The 23,491-nt window shown below is 42.7% G+C and overlaps 1 protein-coding gene across 17 annotated transcripts in view; it reads right to left on the reverse strand.

Moving 5' to 3' along the window:
* The window catches only part of LOC139751634 (band 7 protein AGAP004871-like), a 948,509-nt gene that overhangs the window by 298,939 nt on the left and 626,079 nt on the right, over positions 1-23,491 (reverse strand). For 2 of the 17 annotated variants that reach the window (XM_071667272.1, XM_071667270.1), the window contains exon 1: positions 14,434-14,551. The exons of 14 other annotated variants lie outside the window; for them this stretch is intronic. The gene's annotated coding sequence lies outside the window, so the exon portion shown is untranslated. Of the gene's footprint in view, positions 1-14,290; positions 14,552-23,491 lie in introns of those variants that run through there. One more of the 17 variants, XM_071667271.1, reaches the window with a different exon arrangement.

The raw sequence follows: 23,491 nt of genomic DNA on the forward strand, positions 1-23,491 counted from the left end.
GAGATGATTCGGTAAATATTCGGCAAGATAACACTGTAAATTTTTAGCAAGATAGTTCTTTAGATATTCAAGAATGTCTGCAAAATTAATTTAGTAAATATTCCATAGGAAAATTAGATAAATCCCTGGAAAAAAGCTCAATAAATCTCTTGAAGGATTATTCGATAAATGTTCAGCAATACGACCTGATAAATCCCATGTAATATAGTTCGATAAATCGTCAGTAGGATCACTTAATTAATCCTCTTTACTACTATTCCCTACATCCTCTTCATGATCACTCGACAGATTCTCTGCATCATAACTCGATAAATCCCATATAAGATAACTAATTAATAATCTGAGAGATAAATGAATGGATGATTTTCAAGATAACTAAAATGAAGATCTTGTTTAAGATAACAGAATAAATCCTCTACAAGACAACTGGACACTATATCCATCACCGAAAGTAAGGTAAAAAATCCTTTTGCTTTGCAAGGCATCATGACCTGAACAACTCTATCCTATTTCCATTAGTGTTGGGAAGCCTTAAAGGACCTGTCTTCCTCCCGAAGGTTCACTTTAGTTTAGGAAAGTATGCAATGTAAGGATTGTACCTAAGAGCAGACACTGATTATGAGTATCATGAGTAATACTAATCATTTCTCTGTTATTCTTTTTAAGGCTAACCTGAAGTGTTTGTGTTGTGCTAATTGACCTAAAGTCTTAAACCATAATATACATGCATGTGTCTCTGGTTTAATCCTAAACACAGGATGGCAAGTGTTCTTAGGGTGACCTAAATCATGCCATCCGCTGTGTTCCGTGGTTGATCTAAACCATGGAATCGTGCGTATGGTGTGGTTGACCTCATACATGGTATCATACGTGTACTGCTATTAACCTCCTCCATAGTATCATACCATCTTATGTAATTTGGTTTTGACCTGAACCATCTGATCATGCATACCACAGTGTAAACCTAATCTGTGACTTAATTCTTAACATTTCTTTGATGCACCAAAATTCATATACGTGAAATAAGCCTTGGATGTGATCTATAAAACACAGAGGATATCGAGGGTCATAGAACACAGAGCTCAAACTTGAGCTTGGAAAGGCCACACGAAGCCATGTAGCAGGATATAGATCCAAACATAGGCTAAGTTAATTCCACATAGAACTATGTTTGTATACCGAGTTGGTGGTCAGCTGAAAGCAGCCTGAGCTCCTTCAGGATATACTAAAGTTAAGGAATTCACATAAAACTCCTTCAGAGTTGGTATCAGAGGACGACGCTGTTTGTGTGTGCGAGTTTCATGTGAACCAAAAGTCAAAGACTTCATGTGAGTTCCTCAGTTTTCATGCCAACGGACGCTGTGTACTTAAGTTTAAGGTAAATTATTATATATTCTGCGCCACAACTGAGAAAAAGAGAGAGAGAGAGAGAGAGAGAGAGAGAGAGAGAGAGAGAGAGAGAGAGAGAGAGAGAGAGAGAGAGAGAGAGAGAGAGAGAGAGAGAGAGAGAGAGAGAGAGAGAGAGAGAGAGAGAGAGATAAAAATAAGAATTCAGCCCCATGAAATGAGATTAAATTCCTCTCCCAGACTTCAATCATTTCAAGCAAGTATGTTCACATGCAGGACCAGTGGGGGTCGCCCAGCCCCCTGACAGGAAGGCTTCTGGGGGAAAAACTAAATCAAGCCGTCCATCAACAAGCCAGTGAGAATTTTAGCAGAAAATCAAGCAATAGTACAGATACCCGGGTAATGAGAGCAGCAGAGCTGGGATATTGACCTGCATCAGAGATCAGCAGGCACATACAGGCGATGAATTCAAGGTCACTAAGTATATGGAGTCGAAGGAGTCGTTAAGTCATATGGCATACACAGGTGAATGGCCTATATATATATATATATATATATATATATATATATATATATATATATATATATATATATATATATATATATTTTTTTTTTTTTTTTTTTTTTTTTTTCAAACTATTCGCCATTTCCCGCGTTAGCGAGGTAGCGTTAAGAACTGAGGACTGGGCCATTGAGGGAATATCCTCACCTGGCCCCCTTCTCTGTTTTTTTTTTTTTTTTTTTTTTATACTTTGTCGCTGTCTCCCGCGTTTGCGAGGTAGCGCAAGGAAACAGACGAAAGAAATGGCTCAACCCCCCACCCCCATACACCTGTATATACATACGTCCACACACGCAAAATATACATACCTACGCAACTTTCCATGGTTTACCCCAGACGCTTCACATGCCTTGATTCAATCCACTGACAGCACGTCAACCCCGGTATACCACATCGCTCCAATTCACTCTATTCCTTGCCCTCCTTTCACCCTCCTGCATGTTCAGGCCCCGATCACACAAAATCTTTTTCACTCCATCTTTCCACCTCCAATTTGGTCTCCCTCTTCTCCTCGTTCCCTCCACCTCCGACACATATATCCTCTTGGTCAATCTTTCCTCACTCATTCTCTCCATGTGCCCAAACCACTTCAAAACACCCTCTTCTGCTCTCTCAACCACGCTCTTTTTATTTCCACATATCTCTCTTACCCTTACATTACTCACTCGATCAAACCACCTCACACCACACATTGTCCTCAAACATCTCATTTCCAGCACATCCATCCTCCTGCGCACAACTCTATCCATAGCCCACGCCTCGCAACCATACAACATTGTTGGAACCACTATTCCTTCAAACATACCCATTTTTGCTTTCCGAGATAATGTTCTCGACTTCCACACATTCTTCAAGGCCCCCAGAATTTTCGCCCCCTCCCCCGCCCTATGATCCACTTCCGCTTCCATGGTTCCATCCGCTGCCAGATCCACTCCCTGATATCTAAAACACTTCACTTCCTCCAGTTTTTCTCCATTCAAACTCACCTCCCAATTGACTTGACCCTCAACCCTACTGTACCTAATAACCTTGCTCTTATTCACATTTACTCTTAACTTTCTTCTTCGACACACTTTACCAAACTCAGTCACCAGCTTCTGCAGTTTCTCACAAGAATCAGCCACCAGCGCTGTATCATCAGCGAACAACAACTGATTCACTTCCCAAGCTCTCTCATCCCCAACAGACTTCATACTTGCCCCTCTTTCCAAAACTCTTGCATATATATATATATATATATATATATATATATATATATATATATATATATATATATATATATATATATATATATATGTATATATATATATATATATATATATATATATATATATATATATATATATATATGGGTCAATGGTTTTTTTTAATGGCCTTAGTCTATACAGGTGAATGGCTTAATAAAGTTCCTGGTATATACAAGCCAATATCGTTACAAGTTCAGTGTGCCAGACCTTTGCGTTATCAGTGGAGGTAACATGATATGATTATACTACACTGTATCTCTATTTCCCCACCAAAAAAGATGAGAAAGAGGAGACAGGAAAGAGGAGATAAGAGCGTAGAATAAGGAAAAATAGGAAGGGTAAAGGGAAGGAACAGGGATAAACATGGGAAGGAGACGAGGGTATGAAGATGGAAGACATAAAGAATTACACAATAACGTGGACGGCTTATAATATCTTGGTTGGGGGACGGCTCGTGTGCTGCTGTAATACAACCATAAATTTTGAACTTGGGGTCAGGTTAGGCATTAGGTGGAGGGGAGAAGGTGGCCGGCGAGTGAGAGGAGGAGAGAAGGACGGTTGAGTGAGGATCAGATAGATTAGGAGAGAGAGAGAGAGAGAGAGAGAGAGAGAGAGAGAGAGAGAGAGAGAGAGAGAGAGAGAGAGAGAGAGAGAGAGAGAGAGAGAGAGAGAGAGAGAGAGAGAGAGAGAGAGAGAGAGAGAGAGAGAGAGAGAGAGAGAGAGAGCTGACTATGAATGTGCACGATGGCGTTTCCCTGCTATCAGAGCTGCTGTCAAGTCAGTAAGAAACGGCCGCAGTGGAAGTCATGCTCGACTCCCTGAGTGCACACTATTAACCCTGGTCACAGCCAGCCAGCCTCTTAACCAACCGTTTAGCGATAAGTTAGAGGTCCTTGTGTCACTCGTTACTTCTATGTTGCTTCTATTACTGCGATGCTCACAGTAGGGAATGCACTGTCACTGTGGGATCATGAGTACACGGAAGACTGTGGTAACGTCTGACTCTGCTGACTGGCCTCAGTGAGGTTGTCTTACTTCGCTTCGCTCTACCCCAACCGGCCCGGCCTGGCTTCGCTCGGCTTGTCTGTACCCGGCCCGGCTTGGACCAGCGCGGCCCGGCCCGGCCCGGCTCCATCCCCATTGACTTCTCTCAGCCCCGCCCTGAGCGGCCCAGTCCCATCCAGTCCCGTCTAGGTCCTTTCTACCATGCCCTCCTTGTCCCGTCCTGCCTCACTCTGCCACAGCTACAATTTTTTTTCCTTCTCTCGGCCCAACTTTTTTCTACTCACCACGCGGTGCGTTACCTCACCATACCCTACCCTGTCCACCAGTCCCCACTGTCTCACCCCCTGCCGTAAGGCGCCCCTCCCCTCTGTAAATCCCAACCAAGCCCCTGAGTCAGGCTGGGTGAATACACAAAGCAAGTCACGTCTGTGTAGGTGGCTCAGAGCATCAACACAGCCGCTTGGTTCCCTCGCTGTAAATTCAGTCAGACTTCATATCCCAGCCATAGATGTGTTGATTCACCCAATTTATCATTCTCTGATGATGGCCAGCCCTGAATATAGAGAGGCGTGAACGCAGGAACGAAATCCCGTGAACGAGAAAGTTGAACGAAGACTTGGGAAATGTGTGACGGGGTATAACTTCACAAGAACAAAGATCGCTCACGGCGGATCTTAAACGAACGCCCCCTTGGGTGAAGACGGGCAGGAGGGAGAGGAGATTGGGGGGGAGGGAGAGAATTAGGGCTAAAGAGGCTTGAGATAGACGGAAAAGGTGAGGCACAGAGGCAGGGGAGCTGTGAGAAAGGCGGGACATGGAGGAAGGGAGAGCCACATTGCGAAATGTTGAGAGGGGCGAGAGTGAAGAGGAAAAATTAAAGGAAAAGTGGATATAATGATGAGGTGGAGAGTAAGAGGTACAGTATGAGGATGGGGGAAAGAGGAAGGGAAGGAAGAGGAGGTAAGAGAGAGGGAAAGAGGAGCAGCAACTGCAGGAGGAGGTAAAAGGTGAAGCTAGAGAGTGAGTGAGAGGCAGTGAAGTGGATAGTCTGATAGGAGTCAGGCTTTGCATGTGGCTCTCACCAACGGTCGCCAGGCCACCTGCGTTCTTCCCTGCGTCACACCTTGCTTCAAGGTGTACCAGTTGCGTTCGTCCTTGCGTCATGTCCTCGCCTCACGCTATGTTACTTACATCCGTCCCTGCGTCATAGACTCGCCTCATTCTGTTTAACGTATATCCCTCCCTGCCTCAACCCTCGCCTCACTCTGTATCACCTGCGTCATACTCTCACCTCACTTTGTATCACAGTGTCCATCCCTGCGTCATACCCTCGCCTCACGTTGTATCACCTGCATACGTTTCAGCGTCATACCCTCGCCTCACTCTGTATCAGCTGTGTCCGTCCCTGCGTCATACCCTCGCCTCACTCTGTATCAGCTGTGTCCGTCCCTGCGTCATACCCTCGCCTCACTCTGTATCAGCTGTGTCCGTCCCTGCGTCATACCCTCGCCTCATTCTGTATCAGCTGTGTCCGTCCCTGCGTCATACCCTCGCCTCACTCTGTATCAGCTGTGTCCGTCCCTGCGTCATACCCTCGCCTCACTCAGTATCAGCTGTGTCCGTCCCTGCGTCATACCTTCATTCTATATTAACTGGTTGGCTTCTTTCTATACACTAACACCTGTTCCTCTGTCGTTACTTATCTAACATCTTGCCCTCGTTTTCTACAACCTAACGTGACAGTATGTCTAGCAGGGACATGATATCCTCGCTTGCTGCTCGACCACACAGTACCATCATCGATCTATCTCATGATTTCAGAGCTACTCTTGACTGCCTTCCCATTCTGGTGCTGTAGGATCGAGGTATGATAGAGAGAGAGAGAGAAGTCTGCTGCTGTGCTGACGAACTCAACAAGCAGGCAGCTTTCTCGTAAATGACTTATTCGAAATCTATAAAGGTGGACGAAGGAACATTGCTTGGCAGCCCCGTACTCTGCAGGGCACACTGGAAGAACAACGTACACACTAGTAGTGATCATGGAAGGATTTACTCAAGCTCCTTCTTGGGATTCCATTGTGGATTTTTATCATTCTGGAATTTATGTTAACTTTTGGATAGCAGAAGCGTCACTGTCAATTCATTCTTCCTGGAGCAGCTTTCTGACCAAAGAAAAATGTATTCTTGGATTTACCTGTCATAAAAATGATGATTCTTCTTAAACCCGACTGAACTCTCCACTGACCTTTAAAACCCTCTCTCTGACCTTCTCATCCCCTGAAATGCTTCCCCCCTCCTCCTCTGCCGGAAGGGCAGCATTCCCTGCTCATAAGTGTTGCAGATTAATCAGGGAGATAATTGTATGCAGGTGGGCGACCCGAGCTAGAAGTAACTTGGAAAAAAATAGACAATCTGTCTGATATGGAAGGACTGAGGCCCCAGAGTGGAGAGGAAAAGAGAGAGAGAGAGAGAGAGAGAGAGAGAGAGAGAGAGAGAGAGAGAGAGAGAGAGAGAGAGAGAGAGAGAGAGAGAGAGAGAGAGAGAGAGAGAGAGAGAGAGAGAGAGAGAGAGAGAGAGAGAGAGAGAGAGAGAGACGATGAAAGGGTACCCATTGAAGCAGCCTCTCATCATATCATTTCCCTCACACACACACACACACACACACACACACACACACACACACACACACGTGGTGTACTTGTTAGCGTTAATGACCATGTGTCAACATGGGGTCGGGGCCGCGTGAAATCGAATCCTGGACGCGGCAGTTGGCCCACACCCAACCTAGGTGTCCGTCCTCCTCTCGGGCCTGGTCACTAAATAGGTGCCTGGTATAGGATGGTGTGTGTGTGTGTATGTGTGTGTGTGTTTGTGTGTGTGTGAGCATATGTGTGTGTGTGTGTGTGTGTGTGTGTGTGTGTGTGTGTGTGCATTTGCACATAAAGGAATAAAGATCTGGTACATGTAAACAAGGTTAAGAGACGAGGCAACATGAGTGTGCAAAACTCACTTCCCAGAACACACAAATAGTAATCACACACACACACACACACACACACACACACACACACACACACACCACACACACAGGAGCCAGCTGTGCCTCCCAGCAGGTGTGAGGGTCGCTACCACAATCCGTCATGTCACTCGCCGATCCTGGAGGCCTTCAGCCATGTACACTGTATCCTCGCTTTTTAATTTCTCTCATGGCCAGATCTGACGGTATATCCTCCTGGCATCTTCCTCGTTAACATGGGCAAACTAAGACTGAGGGATGGATGTAAGGCTACGAGACAAGCGGACCAACAAAAGACAAGGGCCCCTGATTGGTTCTAAACCTGGAGACGATGACGACAAAATTCTTGTGATGACCTGCGTGTGTTGTGTCAGCTGCCTCAGGGAGATGACTGTGTTAACATAGGCAGAGAAGTACTTGTAAAGTTACCGTGTTCAAGATGGCCACACTAGCCTGCCCGCTGCTCACCTGCCGGGGTAGAGGAGCACTCGTCCTCCTGCCTGGCTGACTACACGGTATGGGTTATATCCCTCCCACCACCACTTGCTCATTCCTCTCTCCCCTACATTACTACCTTCCTCTTCCTCCCCAGCCGTTCATCATTACCCCCTTACCTCCCTGCCCTCCATCGTCATCTCCTTTTCCCTCCCTCTCTTACATCATAACCTTCCCTTACTCCCTCACTCCCACCAATGACACCTCATCCTCCCTCCCTCCCATCGTCGCCTTCTATGCCCCCTTTCCTCCCTCCTCGTACATCTCACGCCATCTTACCCTGAAAATCTTCCTCTGTTTACCCTCTCCCTCCTTTTTCCGCTATCTCAGCCCTTCGTACATTTTCCAAACTCGTCATCTTCCATTATCTTTCTCCTTACGTAATCCATTTTTACCTTTTCCATCCCCGTAGTTCCCCATCTCTCTACTCCCTCCAGCATTACCATCCTTCACAACACTTTTCCTCATCATTTCTCCACCGTCATCAACGAGTTGTATCTTCTCTGTTGTTTCTCTGTATCCATCTATCACTTCCTCCTCTCTTGGTTTCCTCTCCTTAGAAGCTTTCCATCACGCCATCACCTCATTCTGTATTCCTTCATTTCGTTCATTGCTATAGCCATCCCCATGATCTGCCTCTGCTCTCATTCACTTTATGGGGCATTATGAGGAGATACATCTTCCCCTGATTCCACACATGAGAACTTGTGAGGAGACGCAACTCTCCTCATTCCCCATGTGAGGCGTTATGAGGCGGCGTCACCCTCATTTCTAAAAAGGGACGCTATGAGTGGATCGCTTCATTCATTCTCAAAGGATGATTTCCCCCATGGAGCGTTATGAGGCGGTCAAGTGGTGACCTAAGGCTGGGGGAGACGTTTATGCAAACTGTTGTGGATGGTGAGTGAGGAAGGAGCGTGCAGGACCTTCACGCATCACGTCTTCCATTCGTTCTGCGACGCTAGCCAGACACAGCCAAGTTCCTTAGTAATAACACATTGAAATCCTTTAAATCTCCCCCCCCCCCCTTTTCTTTCTACTAATTAACCTTATTCAATTTTGCAATCAAGAAACTTGCAAAAAGGTCAGAATCATAGAGAGAGGAGGAATTATGTTCAAATGAATTCCCAGATTGGCCCATGATACATTTCCATTATCCACGGAACGAAAACAATTATCGAAACACGTGCAAATGACAGAGTGCAATTACGATAATTGAAACTACGTAATCCACGGCGGTGTCGACCCGCGGGTTCCCGTGGGTGGGTGAGCCTTGATTGAGTGCCGGACGGACGCATCATAACAAATCAATGAAACACACAGGCTCGACACCCGTGACGTCACTGGCTGGGGCAGGGCACGTACATGGGGCGGGTTGGTGGTGCGGTGGGATGAGTCTGTGATTTAGGGGGTAGGGGGATGTTGGGGCAAGGGTGAGGGGGTAGGTTCGTGTTGGAGGAAGGGTGAGTGGTTAGAGTGGTGTTGGGGGAACGGAAAGGGGGTAGGATATTGTTGGGGGAAGGGTAAGGGGATAGGGTGGTGTTGGAGGAGGGGCGAGGGAGTAGGGTGGTGTTGGGGAAGGGTAAGGGGGTAGAGGAGTGTTGGGAAGGTTGAGGGGTGGGGTGGTGTTGGGGAAGGGTGAAGGGGTACGGTGATGTTGGCGAAGGGTGAGGGTGTAGGGTGGTGTTGGGGGAAGGCTGAGGGGGTAGGGTGGCATTGGGGGAATGGAGGCGGGGGGGGGGGGGGTAGGGTGGTGTTGGGGAAAGGGGGAGGGGGTGGGATGGTGTTGGGGAAGAGTGAGGGGGTAAGGTGGTATTGAGGAATTGGAGGGGGGTAGAGTGGTGTTGGGGGAAGGGTGAAGGGGCAAGGTGGTGTTGAAAAAAGGGTGATAGGGTAGGATGGTGTTGGGGAAGGGTAGTGTTGGGGAAGGGCGAGGGGGTAGAGTGGTGTTGGGGGAAGGGTGAAGGGGTAGGGTGGTGTTAAGGGAAGGGAGAGGGGGAAAGGGTGATGTTGGGGAAGGGTGAAGGGTTAGGGTGGTGATGGGGAAGGGTGGAGGGGTAGGGTGTTGTTGGGAAGGGTGAGGGGTTAAGGTTGTGTTGGGGGAAGGGTGAGGAGGTGGGGTGGTGTTGTGGGAAGGGTGAGGGGGTAGGGTGGTGTTGGGAGAAGGGTGAGGGGTTAAGGTTGTGTTGGGGGAAGGGTGAGGGGGTAAGGTGGTGTTGGGAGAAGGGTGAGGGGTTAAGGTTGTGTTGGGGGAAGGGTGAGGAGGTGGGGTGGTGTTGTGGGAAGGGTGAGGGGGTAGGGTGGTGTTGGGAGAAGGGTGAGGGGTTAAGGTTGTGTTGGGGGAAGGGTGAGGGGGTAAGGTGGTGTTGGGAGAAGGGTGAGGGGTTAAGGTTGTGTTGGGGGAAGGGTGAGGAGGTGGGGTGGTGTTGTGGGAAGGGTGAGGGGGTAGGGTGGTGTTGGGAGAAGGGTGAGGGGTTAAGGTTGTGTTGGGGGAAGGGTGAGGGGGTAGGGTGGTGTTGGGGGAAGGGTGAGGGGTTAAGGTTGTGTTGGGGGAAGGGTGGTGCAGCAGTCGTGTCAGACAGTGGACAATGACGGTATATTCTTGTGATGACGCCAGGGTTCGGAGACGTCGTCCTGGCGTATATCAACCTCTTTTGTACTACCATATGACCCATGGGTACGATGGCCTGGCCCCTGACCTAAGTTTTAAATATGAGGTCAAAGGTCAAGTTATCATACCAAAGGGACGTATCGTGTACTCACTGGGGTTCAATTAATGATACTATCCTCTGGCATGGGACAAGTGTTGGGACTTTCTCCGCTAAATTGTTTACGTACGAGGTGATTCTATACAAACCGAAGGTTAGTTTGGATAAGTCTCTTGTGAACTTATAAAAGTCTGAGGTAAACTTATATGATTATGGTTAATTGTAGAAATCTGAGGCCTATTCGTAAAGTCTGACGTGAAGTTATAGAAGTATGAGGCTAATGTGTAAAAGACTGAGATGTAGTTATAGAAGTCTGAGGTGAATTATAAAGTCTGAAGTTAATTTGAAGAAGTCAGGAGTGAATTTTTTTGAATTCCTGAGGATAATCTATAAAAGTCTCAGGTGAAATTCAAAGGATGATTTGTACAAGTCTAAGATGAACTTACAAGTCTGAGATTAACTTGTAGAAGTCTGAGATAAAGTTATAAAAGTATGAGGATAATTTTTAGGAATCTGAGGTGAACTTGTGAAAGTGTAAGGCCAATCTGTATAGGTTTGAGATTTACTTATATAAGTCTAAGGTTGATTTGCAGAAGTCTAGTTTAAAGTTGATTTGTAGAAGCCTAGTCTCAGGTTAATTTGTAGTCTAGTCTAAGGCTAATTTGTAGAAGTCTAGTCTAAGGTTAATTAGTAGAATTCTAAGGTGAACTTACAAATATCCAAGGTATCTTTGCACATAGGAGTCTCAGGTTACTTTGCAAATTGTGAGGTGCAGTTAGAGAGATCTAAGGTTAATGTGTGAGGTGAAGCTCTGAGGTAATGACAGGAGTCTGCAGTGTACAGAAGTCTACGTTGTCCCTGTGTCAGATTTCATTAAGTCAGGGCAGGTGTCAGATTTCATTAAGTCAGGGCAGGTGTCAGATTTCAGTAAGTCACGGCAGGTGTCAGATTTCATTAAGTCAGGGTAGGTGTCAGATTTCAGTAAGTCAGGGCAGGTGTCAGATTTCAGTAAGTCAGAGCAGGTGTCAGATGCCTGCTACATAACACGGTAAAGTGAACATAATCTTCCCGAATGGATGCGATGAATTTCGAAATGATCAGTCCAACTCATGTTGTCCCGGTAAAGCTGGTAACGTAAATGTGAGACATATTTCCTAATTATGATCGACCACTTCAGAGTTATCTCCCTCGAAAAGTGAAATTAACATAACGTTATTATGGCATATGACGGAAAATGTCGCATCAATCAATATATTACAATATCATGAAATCAGGGCTGCCTGTGTGAGGCCAGACCAATTGGCATCTCTCAAAATCCAGCGTCCATGATGTCATAATGTTTCACATAAAAAGTAGTACGATGCTATTTTTCTTTTTACTGTTTGAACATGGGAGACCCGATGGTCCATGACGAAGTTATCAGTCATCATATATTAACTGTGAGAGAAACAGGATTGTAAACCAGAAAAGTGAGAGATATATTGATAGAAATATAAGTGACATTACTTATATACAAACGGTAGATCAGTGACTATTACGAATAACTATGATAAGGTAACGCAAGAAATACAAATTGCGTATAACATGACCTAAACTGTCCTTTTAGTAAAGTCACAAGAACACAGTGATTTAACAAACATAAAGTCTAAAATATTCTAACGTCGTCCAACAAATGAGCTAATTGACGTAACAATTATCAGTAATGAGTCTTGGTACAGTAACCATCCAGTGTGTCCTCATACCACTGCCTGCAAAGAGGAGTCAAAGCCAAGGTTTTCTGACGAGCCATTATGTAGGTGTCGTGAATGATTGTGAAGAAATGACAACCATATCAGCAATGTTAAACGTATCACGTCAATGTTCTGACTCACATCTCATGACTTTACTCATGTGTTTCGTATGAGGGACTAGCGCTCCGACGTCATCATGAGTGATCACCAAACTAATAACTATCTGCTCGCTTGACAATCTAAACCAGTGTTGCAACGCTAAGTGCCCACTGCTTAATACACCAGTGTTGCAACGCTAAGTGCCCACTGCTTAATACACCAGTGTTGCAAAGCTAAGTGCCCACTGCTTAATACACCAGTGTTGCAACGCTAAGTGCCCACTGCTTAATACACCAGTGTTGCAACGCTAAGTGCCCACTGCTTAATACACCAGTGTTTCAAAGCTAAGTGCCCACTGCTTAATACACCAGTGTTGCAAAGCTAAGTGCCCACTGCTTAATACACCAGTGTTGCAAAGCTAAGTGCCCACTGCTTAATACACCAGTGTTGCAAAGCTAAATGCCCACTGCTTAATACATCTGTGTCAAGACTGTTACTTTTAGAATGGTATTCCATAAAGTAACATGTGAGTCACTGATGAATATCAGAAGTCACACATATTCTATTACCAAATATCATAAGTAAAGTAACTCCTTGTTGAATGGTAGACGTAACACATTATTCACTGTTAGATGCCAAGCAGACGTGTGATTCACTGTTTAAAGCAAAACTGAATGTAATTCATCGTTCAATAGCAGAAGTAATTAATGATTTATTGTTATGTAACTAAGGAAACACACGATTCATTATCAGTTATAAGGTGTAACATCGTTACATTGTAAGACAGCATAAAGAACACATGATTCATTACTAAACAGCAGAAGTAACATACGAGTAATGGTTGAATGATGAAGGCGTCACGTATTGCATCGTTAAATAGCAAATGAAACTCTTGATTCATAGTTAAAGATGAGAAGAAACACATGTCTCAACATCAAGTGGCAGAACTAACAAACGTTTCACTGTTATCCAGCAAGACTGAAACGTGACTCGTTATGAAACAGCAGAAGTAACAGACGAATCATCGTTATATGGCAGAATCAACATATGATCCAGTGTTGAATAACAGCGGATCACTGTTACTTAACCAGAGGTAACTCGTACTTCATGGATGAATATTATAAGTAACACATGATTCATTGCTACATAATGTTAAACATCAGAAGTAACATGACATTGAGTGATTAACATCCGGAACACTACGAGTCTCCTGCTAAAGAAAGATCGCAGGCATGGTAACCATCATCTGATGTTCAACGTATATTCATCTCGAATCATAGATATTACGTATACATCCCATCCAAACACGATGCAATGGAGGTTTGTGTCTCTCTTGCTCGTCAGAACATCTTGTGGGTTTTCTTTCCTGACACACAAGTTAGTCATATGGTGTTACAACGCATGGCATCCTGATGAGGAGGCCATGTTCATACCGTATGGCGTCACAGGATGGAGCAGTCTTTTCGACAGGTATTTTGGTTAGGTTGTGTGTAGGGGGTGTCAAAGGTCACTGGCCTCAGTCCCAGGAACACGCACAAGGACGCCTCAGTTCGTGGTGGGATTTCACAGAACTTCTCCTCCTGTCTCTGTTCGTCTGCCACATATCATATTTATATTTTCTTCGGATGTCTGAATGTTTTCTGTACGTGTTTGATCTAACCCTTGTAATCAAGAATGAAATTATGACGACAGATGGACAGAAATAAAAAGGATATGTGTCTCTGGATTTACAAAAGCTGAATCACATTTGATTATACATGACATATATCCTGGTGTCGGAACCTGCATCAACACGACCTGTATCTAGTATTACTAAAGGCTTGAAAACTCTGCCTCAGTAAACAGTGTTGGTGTGATGTCACTTTGAGACAACCAGTTCCAGATATTTTCACTCAATGAATCGCTTTTCCAACATGTTTCTCGCCCTGAGCGTTTCAACAGAGTACGTTCCTTGTCACTTCACAAGCAAAAGACAGCTCGATGCTTTACGAAAACAGAAGAAAGTCACATTTGCTTTTCGACACAGTAACTTTCTCTTTCCCTCTCTTTCTCAAGCACAACATGTAGAAACGAGTCAATACCCCGAAAGCAACATCAGCCTGGAAGTTTCAGTCAAAGAACTATTCACTTGTCCACCACGACCTTCACTTTCCCTCGCAGACCCCGACACCTCCCTGTTAGGTGAGTCAACAGACACGAAACTTTGCCTGACGTGCGTTACTACCAAGCACCAGCAGGGAGGAGGCAGGCAGGACCCCTGCGTGTAGGGGTGTTCGTGTGTGGTGGGGAAAGTGGCGGCAGCGGCGGCAGGAGCAGCCCGGGCCCTCCTGGCTTGCCATCCAGCTCCAGACTGACCCCGCGGCCCGGGGTCGCCACGCCAGGTGACGCCCTAACTCCACCACACACCCACCCTCCCCTGCCCACCACCACCACATTCCCACCACATCAACCAAATATTTCAAATCTTTTTTATTTCTATAATAATAAGTTTTCTTCGGCATCTTGTTGTTGTTGTTGTTGTTGTTGTTGTTGTTGTTGTTGTTGTTGTTGTTGTTGTTGTTGTTGTTGCTGCTGCTGCTGTTGTTTGTCTCTGTGTAACGTTGTCTGTCGTTCTTCATCGTCTCCCATGTCTCTAGATGTCATCTGTCTCTCTGTCTCTCTCATAACTCTCCCTCTGCCTATCTTTGTCCCTCTCCCTCACATTTGATATACGCCGTGTGTCTCTCCTACCTTGCCCTTGAGGGAGACACTTGACTATCGCCTGATGGAGTGATGTCCTGCTTCCATAACTCAAGCCAACTTCAGGTGTATGTGACGCGAATGACTTGAAGAATTTCGTGACGCCCAGCACAGCCTCAAGATATTGTGGACAGTGTCTTCTGGTGTGCTCCACTGACCCGTGGTGTTCATCACAACCATGACGACAATCCACCATCGATCGTGGACAGATAAACAGGCACCGTTTAAAGGTAGTCCTCTTCTGTCCAACTGTCCACTTCCCACTTTACTGCTCGGTATGAAAACATTACTCCTCACCTGCTGGTGAGTGACTGTGTGTGTAGGATACAGTGTATGGTGTAGGTCCCGCCACCTACACTGCCTCAGCAGAGCCCCGGCAGTCACCAGGGAGTCAGTCTACATGCCTCCCTCCCCCAGTAAACTGCCTCCGTCACGCAATGGCCTGACCAACCTCGTAATTTCAGTCCTGGGGGGCTGCAACATTCTCTTTTTTTCCCTCCGCTATAAGACAGGAACACACCAGCAACCTTTCTCTCTCTGTCTCTGTCTGTCTGTCTGTCTGTCTGTCTGTCTGTCTCTCTCTCTCTCTCTCTCTCTCTCTCTCTCTCTCTCTCTCTCTCTCTCTCTCTCTCTCTCTCTCTCTCTCTCTCTCTCTCTCTCTCTCTCTCTCTCTCCTCGTTAGTCCCCTACTATATAACCAAAATTTCGTAAGACAAGAGCTCTCGATCAACGCACTCGCCTCGCCCGGTACAAGGCAAAATCTGGTCGTCAGTAGGTGTGTCAGTCTGTGCTGTTGGTGGTGGGGTGAACACGATAGTGGCAGTGTCGTAATCAGTGTTTGGTTCACGAACTCGACAGAAAAATCTTTTTGTTTAACGTAAAGTTATAACCGAATTATTTCCCCCGATTTACTTTATATTTGTGTGATCATAATCCGTTTTACATAACACGCACTTTTCAAGGGCTCGTGTCTGGGTTATTTTAAGATGTTTGGTTTATTGACTGTTTTACTTCATGCTCAGAATCTAGTTTGTATCTTCTCTTATCTACCATAAGAAATTATCGAATTGATTAGTTTCATCATAACGTCATTATGATCTCAATCATTATTTTCACTATGACATCTCTAATAATTTCAGTTGTTATATTCAGCCTTTTAAGTTATTATTATTATTATTATTATTATTATTATTATTATTATTATTATTATTATTATTATTATTATTATCATTATCATTGTTATCATTATTATTATTATTATTATTATTATTATTATTATTATCATTATTATTATCATTATTATTATCATTATTATTATTATTATTATTATTATTATTATTATTATTATTATTATTATCATTATTATTATCATTATTACTATTACTATTATTACTATCATTATCATTATTATCATTATCATATTATCATTATTATCATCATTATTATTATTACTACCATTATTGTTATTATCATTATTTTTATTATCGGTACCATTGTGATTATCATTATTATCATCATTGTCATTATCATTATCATTAATATCATTATCATAATTACTATTACTATTATTGTTATCATTATTGTCATTATCATTATCATCATTATCATTATTATTGTTATTATCATTATTAATATTATCACTATTATTATCATGAATTCTTATTCTTATTCTTATTCTTATTCTTATTCTTATTATTGTTATTATTATTATTATTGTTATTATTATCATTATTATCATTATTATCATTGTCATTATTATTAACATTATTAATATCATCATTCTTATTATTATCATTGTTACTATTACTATCATTTATTATCATTATTACTAATACTACAATTATCGTGCTATTGTTGTTGTTATCAAACTATCACTATCATTATTAAAGGCCAAGGTTATGAATGTAAATGTTCGGACCAGAGAGTTGTACCTGGTAAGTTATACAGGAGAGCGGTGACTGAGAGGCTGGTGGCGTGCACAGAGCGTCAGGCTGGGGAGGGATAATACGGCCGCAGGAGTGGCACAAGGTGGATGTGTGGCTCAGGTGTTTTCTTTGAAGAATATGTGTGTAAGAAATACTTGGTGAGAGAGAAGGACTTGTACTGAGTAAAGATTTGTAAGTGGCCACGTATGATAGGGTTGATAGAAATGCTTTGTGGATGTTCTGACGAAAATATAGTGTGGGAGAGAAGCTACGAGAAACTGAGGAGTTTCTGTCAAGAAAAGTATGGAGTGTGCGTGAGCAGGAAGAGAGGAGGGTGAGTTATTCCAGGTAACGGTGGGTCTGCGGCAAGGGAGTATGATGTCACTATGAATGTTTACTCTGTTCATGGATTGGATGGTGAGGGAGGTAGATGTCATGGTCTTGGAGAGAGGAGCTGCTCTGCAGTCTGTCTAGACTGTGTGTGTGCGAGGTGAGTCAGTTGTTGTTTGCTGATGACACAACTCTGATGGCAGACTCACGTGGTGGTGTTTGAGTCTGGGAGAATGTCAAGAAAAGAAAGTTGAGAATACATTTATATATAAGTGTATCTATGAAGTTTAGGAGAGAGAGAGAGAGAGAGAGAGAGAGAGAGAGAGAGAGAGAGAGAGAGAGAGAGAGAGAGAGAGAGAGAGAGAGAGAGAGAGAGAGAGAGAGAGAGAGAGAGAGAGAGAGAGAGAGAGAGAGAGAGAGAGAGAGAGAGAGAGAGAGAGAGAGAGAGAGAGAGAGAAGTTGGTTGGAGTGTGAGTATGCAAAATGAAAAAACCTGGAAGAAGTGAAGTGCTTTAGAAACTTGGGAATGGACATTACAGCAGATGGAAGCATTGGAGCTGAGGCAAACCACAGGGTGGGTGAGAGGCTGAGGTCCTGGATGCACAGAAGGATGTTTGGAAAGATTGGTCATTGTCTTTGATGGCCAAGACGGGTATGTTTGATGGTAATGTAGTCCCAACGGTCTCCTGGATGCCAAGCGTGGGCCACTGATGAAAAATTACGGCAGAATGTAGATGTTGTAGAAGTAATATGCTTGAGGACAGTATGTGGCGTGAGGAGGGTTGATCGAGTTTTAAATGAAGGGGTAAGATACAGGCGTTGTAGTAGGACGAGTATGTGTGAGAGAGCTGGAGAGGGTATGCTGAGATGGTTTTGTCATTAAAAGAGAATGAAAGAAGAGAGGTTGACAAAGAGGACATATGTGTAAGAAGTGAAGGATATAAGGAAAAGGGTAAAATGGAGTTGGAGATGAAAAATGAAGTGAAAGAAGTTTCGAGTATTCGGGGCTTAAACATGCAAGAGGTACGCACGAGAGAAAGCGAATTAGAGCGCTGTGGTATAGAAGGGGCGATGTGCTGTCAGTGGAATGAATCATGGTATATAAATCGGTCAGGAGAGATTCCTAAATGGTCTGTAGGGCTTGACTGTAGATACGGGGCTCTGATTTATGTGTATTATACAGCTAGAGGGTGGCTGTGAGTAAATGAGGACATTCTTAGTCTGTTCCTGCAGCTACAGCGCTACGCTAGAAACTGCTAACAAGTATGAAATTTTTTCTGTTATTTCATGATTATTATATATATATATATATATATATATATATATATATATATATATATATATATATATATATATATATATATATATATATATATATAATTATATATATATATATATATATATATATATATATATAATGGGATATATATATATATATATATATATATATATATATATATATATATATATATATATATATATATATATATATATATATATATATATATATATATATATATATATATATATATATATATATATATATATATATATATATATATATATATATATATATATATACATATATAATTATATATATATATATATATATATAATGGGATATATATATATATATATATATATATATATATATATATATATATATATATATATATATATATATATATATATATATATATATATATATATATATATATATATATATATATATATATATATATATATATATATATATATATATATATATATATATATATATATATATATATATATATATATATATATATATATATATATATATATGTATGATCCTTATTTTTCAATAGGAATTGAGAATCGTGACCGCAACTCATATATGACACCAGCCATACATCGTAATCACTTTGTACTTCCATTTCTAAAAGGTGGAACAGAAGGAGCCAAGCAGGAAGTGCTCATCTTCCTGAAAGGCTCAGGCCGGAGTGTCTCAGTAAGTAAGAATTTAACCATGATCAGAAGAGAGGAAATATAAGCTGTATGTTTGAGGAGAGAAACTTGGATGATCTGGCTCTGAAGGAAACAAAGATCAAGGATAAAGAGGAAGGTTGGTTTGGAAATATCTTAGGAATACAGTCAGGTTTTGGTGAGAGGACAACAGCTAATGAAGGATTGGCACTTCTCTAAAAGCAGGATTTGTGGAAGTGTGTGATAGAATGCAAGGAAGAGAATTCTAAAATGATGTAGGTAAAACTGGAAGTGAACGGAGAGAGATGGTGCTTATGCACCTGGTCATGAGAAAAAAGATCATGAGAGGCAAGTGTTTTAGTAGCATCTGAGTGAGTGTCAGCAGTTTTGATGGGTGATTTGAATGCAAAGGTGAGTGATGTGGGAGTTGAGGGTATGATTGGGGGACCTGGGATGTTCGGTAGTACGAACAGAAATGGTTAAAATCTTGTGGAGTTGTATGCTGAAAAAGCACTGATGATTGGAGATACGTGGTTAAAAAGAGGGACATACACAACCATGCTTATGTGAATAGGAAAAAAGGTCAGCGAGCATTATTGGATCACTAATTGACTGACAGGTGTGTAAGACTTGTGGATGCAAATGTGCTGAGAGGAGCAGCTGTTGGGAAGTCTGATCACTATCTTGTGGAGGCGAAGATGAAGATTTGTAGAGGTTTACGGAATAGAGGAAACAATATCGGTAAGAAGAGAGTGGTGAGAGTAAGTGATCTTGAATTTGAGACTTGTGTGAAGAAATACCAGGAGAGATTGGATATTGGCAAAAGGCGAGGGTAAATGAAGGAAAGGGATTGCGTGAGGAATGTGAGGTACCTAGGGAAGCAGTGATGGCATGTGCAAGAGATACATGTGGCATGCGAAAGGTGGGAGGTGGGCAGAATAGGAGGGGTAGTGAGTGGCGTGATGAGGAAGTAGAATTACCAGTGAAAGATAAAAGAGAGGCATTTGGGTGGTACTTACAAGGAAGATGTGTAAATGATTGGGGGATGTGCAGGATATCAAGAGGAAGGTGCATGGGTTAAAAAAGTGGACAAACGAGAGTTGGATGAGCGAGTATCAGTAAACTTTAGGGAGAAAAAACGACACCTTATGGATGAAGGTTAATGATGTGCTAAAAACAAGAAAAGAAATAAAAGCATCGGCGAAGGAGGCAAAAGAGGAAGTGTTTAACAGGTAATGATGAAGTGAAGAGGATATGGAGTGAGTATTCTAAAGGATTATTGAATGTGTTTGATGATAGGGTGGCTGATGTAGGGTGTTTGGGTGGGGGTGGTGTGCGAGGTGAGAGAGTCATGGAGAGTGATTTGGTGAAGAGAGAAAATGTGGTGCAGCTGGAATGGATGGTACTGCAGTTAAATTTTCTAAGAAAGGAGGTGACTGTGCTGTTCATTGGTTAGATGGGATTTTCAGTGTATGCATAAATCAAGGTGAGGTGCCTGAGGATTGGCGGAATGCATGTATAGTGCCATTGTATAAAGGCAAAAGGTTAAAGGTGAGTGTTCAAACTAAAGAGGTATAAGATTTTTGAGTGCGTCTGGTAGATTGTATGTCAGGACATTGACTGAGGGGGCGAAGGCATAAAGAGAGCATCAGACTGGGGAAGCGCAGTGTGGTATCAGAAGTGGTCGAGGATGTGTGGATCAAGTGTTTGCTTTAAAGAATGTGTGGGAGAAAAACTTAGAAAATCAGATAGATTTGTATGTAGCATTTATGCATCTGGAGAAAGTATATGATAGGGTTAATAAAGATGCCTCGTGGAGGGTTTTGAGAATATACAGTGTAGGAGGAAAGCTGCTAGAAGCGGTGAGAAGTTTTTGTCAAGGATGTAAAGCATCTGTATGAACAGGAAGAGAAGAGGGTAGATGGTATCAAGTGAAGGTTAGTCTACGGCAGTGATGTGCGATGTCACCAAGGTTATTCATTTTGTTTAAGGATGCGGTTGTGAGGGAGGTAGCACTCGGTTCTTAGAGAAAAGGGCGAGTATGCTGTCTGTTGGGAATGAGAGGCCTTGGGAAATGAGTCAGCTGTTGTTTGCTGATGATCTAGCACTGGTGGCAGATTCGAGTGAGAAACTGCAAAAGTTGGTGGCTGAGTTTGGAAGAGTGTGCGAAAAAAGGAACCTGAGAGTGTAAGTTCATTAGTAGCAAGGTTAAGGGACAGGATAGCTGGGCTGTGAGTTTGAATGGAGAAAAACTGGAAGACGTGAAGTGTTTTAGATATCTAGGAGTGGACATGGCAACGAATGAAACCAAAGAAGTGGAAGTGATTCATAGGGTAGGGGAGGGGGCAAAGGTTCTGGGAGCACTGCAGATTGTGCGAAAAGAGAAACTGTTATCTGGGAGGATAAAGATCGGTATTTTTGAAGGTGTAGTATTTCCAACAATATCATATGGCTGCGAGGCATATGCTATAGACAAGACTGCACAGAGGATTGTGAATGTGTTGGAAATTAAGTGTTTGAGGACAATATGTCATGTGAGGTGGTTTGATCGAGTAAGTAATGAAGATTTAAAAGAGATGTTTGGGAGTAAAGTGATTGGTTCAGAGAGCTGACGAGGTGTACTGAAATGATTTGAAGATCTTGACAGAATGAGTGAGGAAAGTTTGGCAAAGAGGATATTTGTGTCAGAAGTGGAGGGAACAATGGAAAAGCGGGAGGCCAAATTAGAGATGGAAGGATGGAGTGAAAAAGTTTTTGGAGATCGGGGCCTGAACATGCAGGAGGGTGAAAGAAGTGCACGGGATAGAGTGAATTGGAGTGACGTGGTATACAGGGGTCGACGTTGCTGTCAGCAGACTGAAACACGGCATGCGAAGCGTCCGGAATGGATCATGGAAAGGTGTAAGGGGCCTGGACGTGGAGAGGGACCTGGGATTTCGGTGCATTACACATGACAGCTAGAGAATGGATGTGAGTGGATGCGGCGTTTCTTCTTTCCCTACTTTGCTAACGCGGTAAACGGCGATCAGTATAAAGAAAAGAAAAATGATGATAATGATGAACTTCCTCTTTATCATTGGCATAACTAGTATTCTTTTTTCATCTTCGACTAAGTCGTCGGTTTCCCCACGATCATCACCAGTCATGAAGCTCACAGTCATCGTACTCATTAATCAGACCGAGTCATGAACGACACAAGCATTACCAAGATAACAGTCATCTATCATTATCACCAAGATAACAGTCATCTATCATTATCACCAAGATAACAGTCATCTATCATTATCACCAAGATAACAGTCATCTATCATTATCACCAAGATAACAGTCATCTATCATTATCACCAAGATAACAGTCATCTATCATTATCACCAAGATTGCACAGTCATCAACAGGGGAAACAAAATAAGTGGTGGTGTCCTGCTCTTTTTAAAGTTCATTTTAATCGCGTGGTTAAAAATGTTGTAGCCGTCGAGAATGTTGACTTTAATTTTTTGTTGAAGTTAAGGACAAACTACGTAAGAAAATAATAGTATGACTAGTTTATAGGCCCCACACACAGATATCAGAGGCAGACCAAAGATTTCATGAACAATTATCAGAAACTGGTAATGAACAAGATTGTGTGATAGTGGGAGATTGTAACATACCGGTGTCTAAATGAGGAGAATCCCTTTACAGTAGCTCCGGCCCCACCTGGACTCTACCTAAATTTGCTTGATGGTGACTTAATACAATGAGTCGAGAAACCTGCTCACGACGATGATATATGAGAGTCAGGTCTAACTACAAATGAGGATCTCGTTAATAATGTTGAAGGAGGAGGAAAGTTTGGCACATGTCATCACCGACAAATTACTTTTGAGGTTCGCTTTCAACACAGAATGTAACGTTACTTAACATGGCAGTCGCAGAAGAATACTGAGTTTTAAATAAGCAAATCTTAATGATCTTTGCATTGCTGTTGACAGGCAAACCTGATATGAATATTGCTCGAAAAAGATTCAGTAAAACCTTCAAAGATGATGCGTAACAGAGCCTGTCTGTAAAACGAAGACAAGTCGGTGGAACGTTGAAGTGAAAAAAAAAGCATCTGTGTAAGAAGATAGATCATAAAAGATTCAGAGACTCCAATAACGAACATGACAGAGCAAGATATGTAAATTTGCGTGGAGAAAGTAAGAGAGTTATGCGACAAAGTAAACGTTTATATGAAACAAATATTACTGATAATAGCAAAAGAAACCCTGAAGAGTTTTACAGTTACCCAGTCAATAACTCCATTTATTACAAAAAATGGTGACTTGGTAGAATATAACGAA

Source organism: Panulirus ornatus, chromosome 11, assembly GCF_036320965.1.
Source record: "Panulirus ornatus isolate Po-2019 chromosome 11, ASM3632096v1, whole genome shotgun sequence".
In the NCBI taxonomy this organism is placed as follows: Eukaryota; Metazoa; Arthropoda; class Malacostraca; order Decapoda; family Palinuridae; genus Panulirus; species Panulirus ornatus.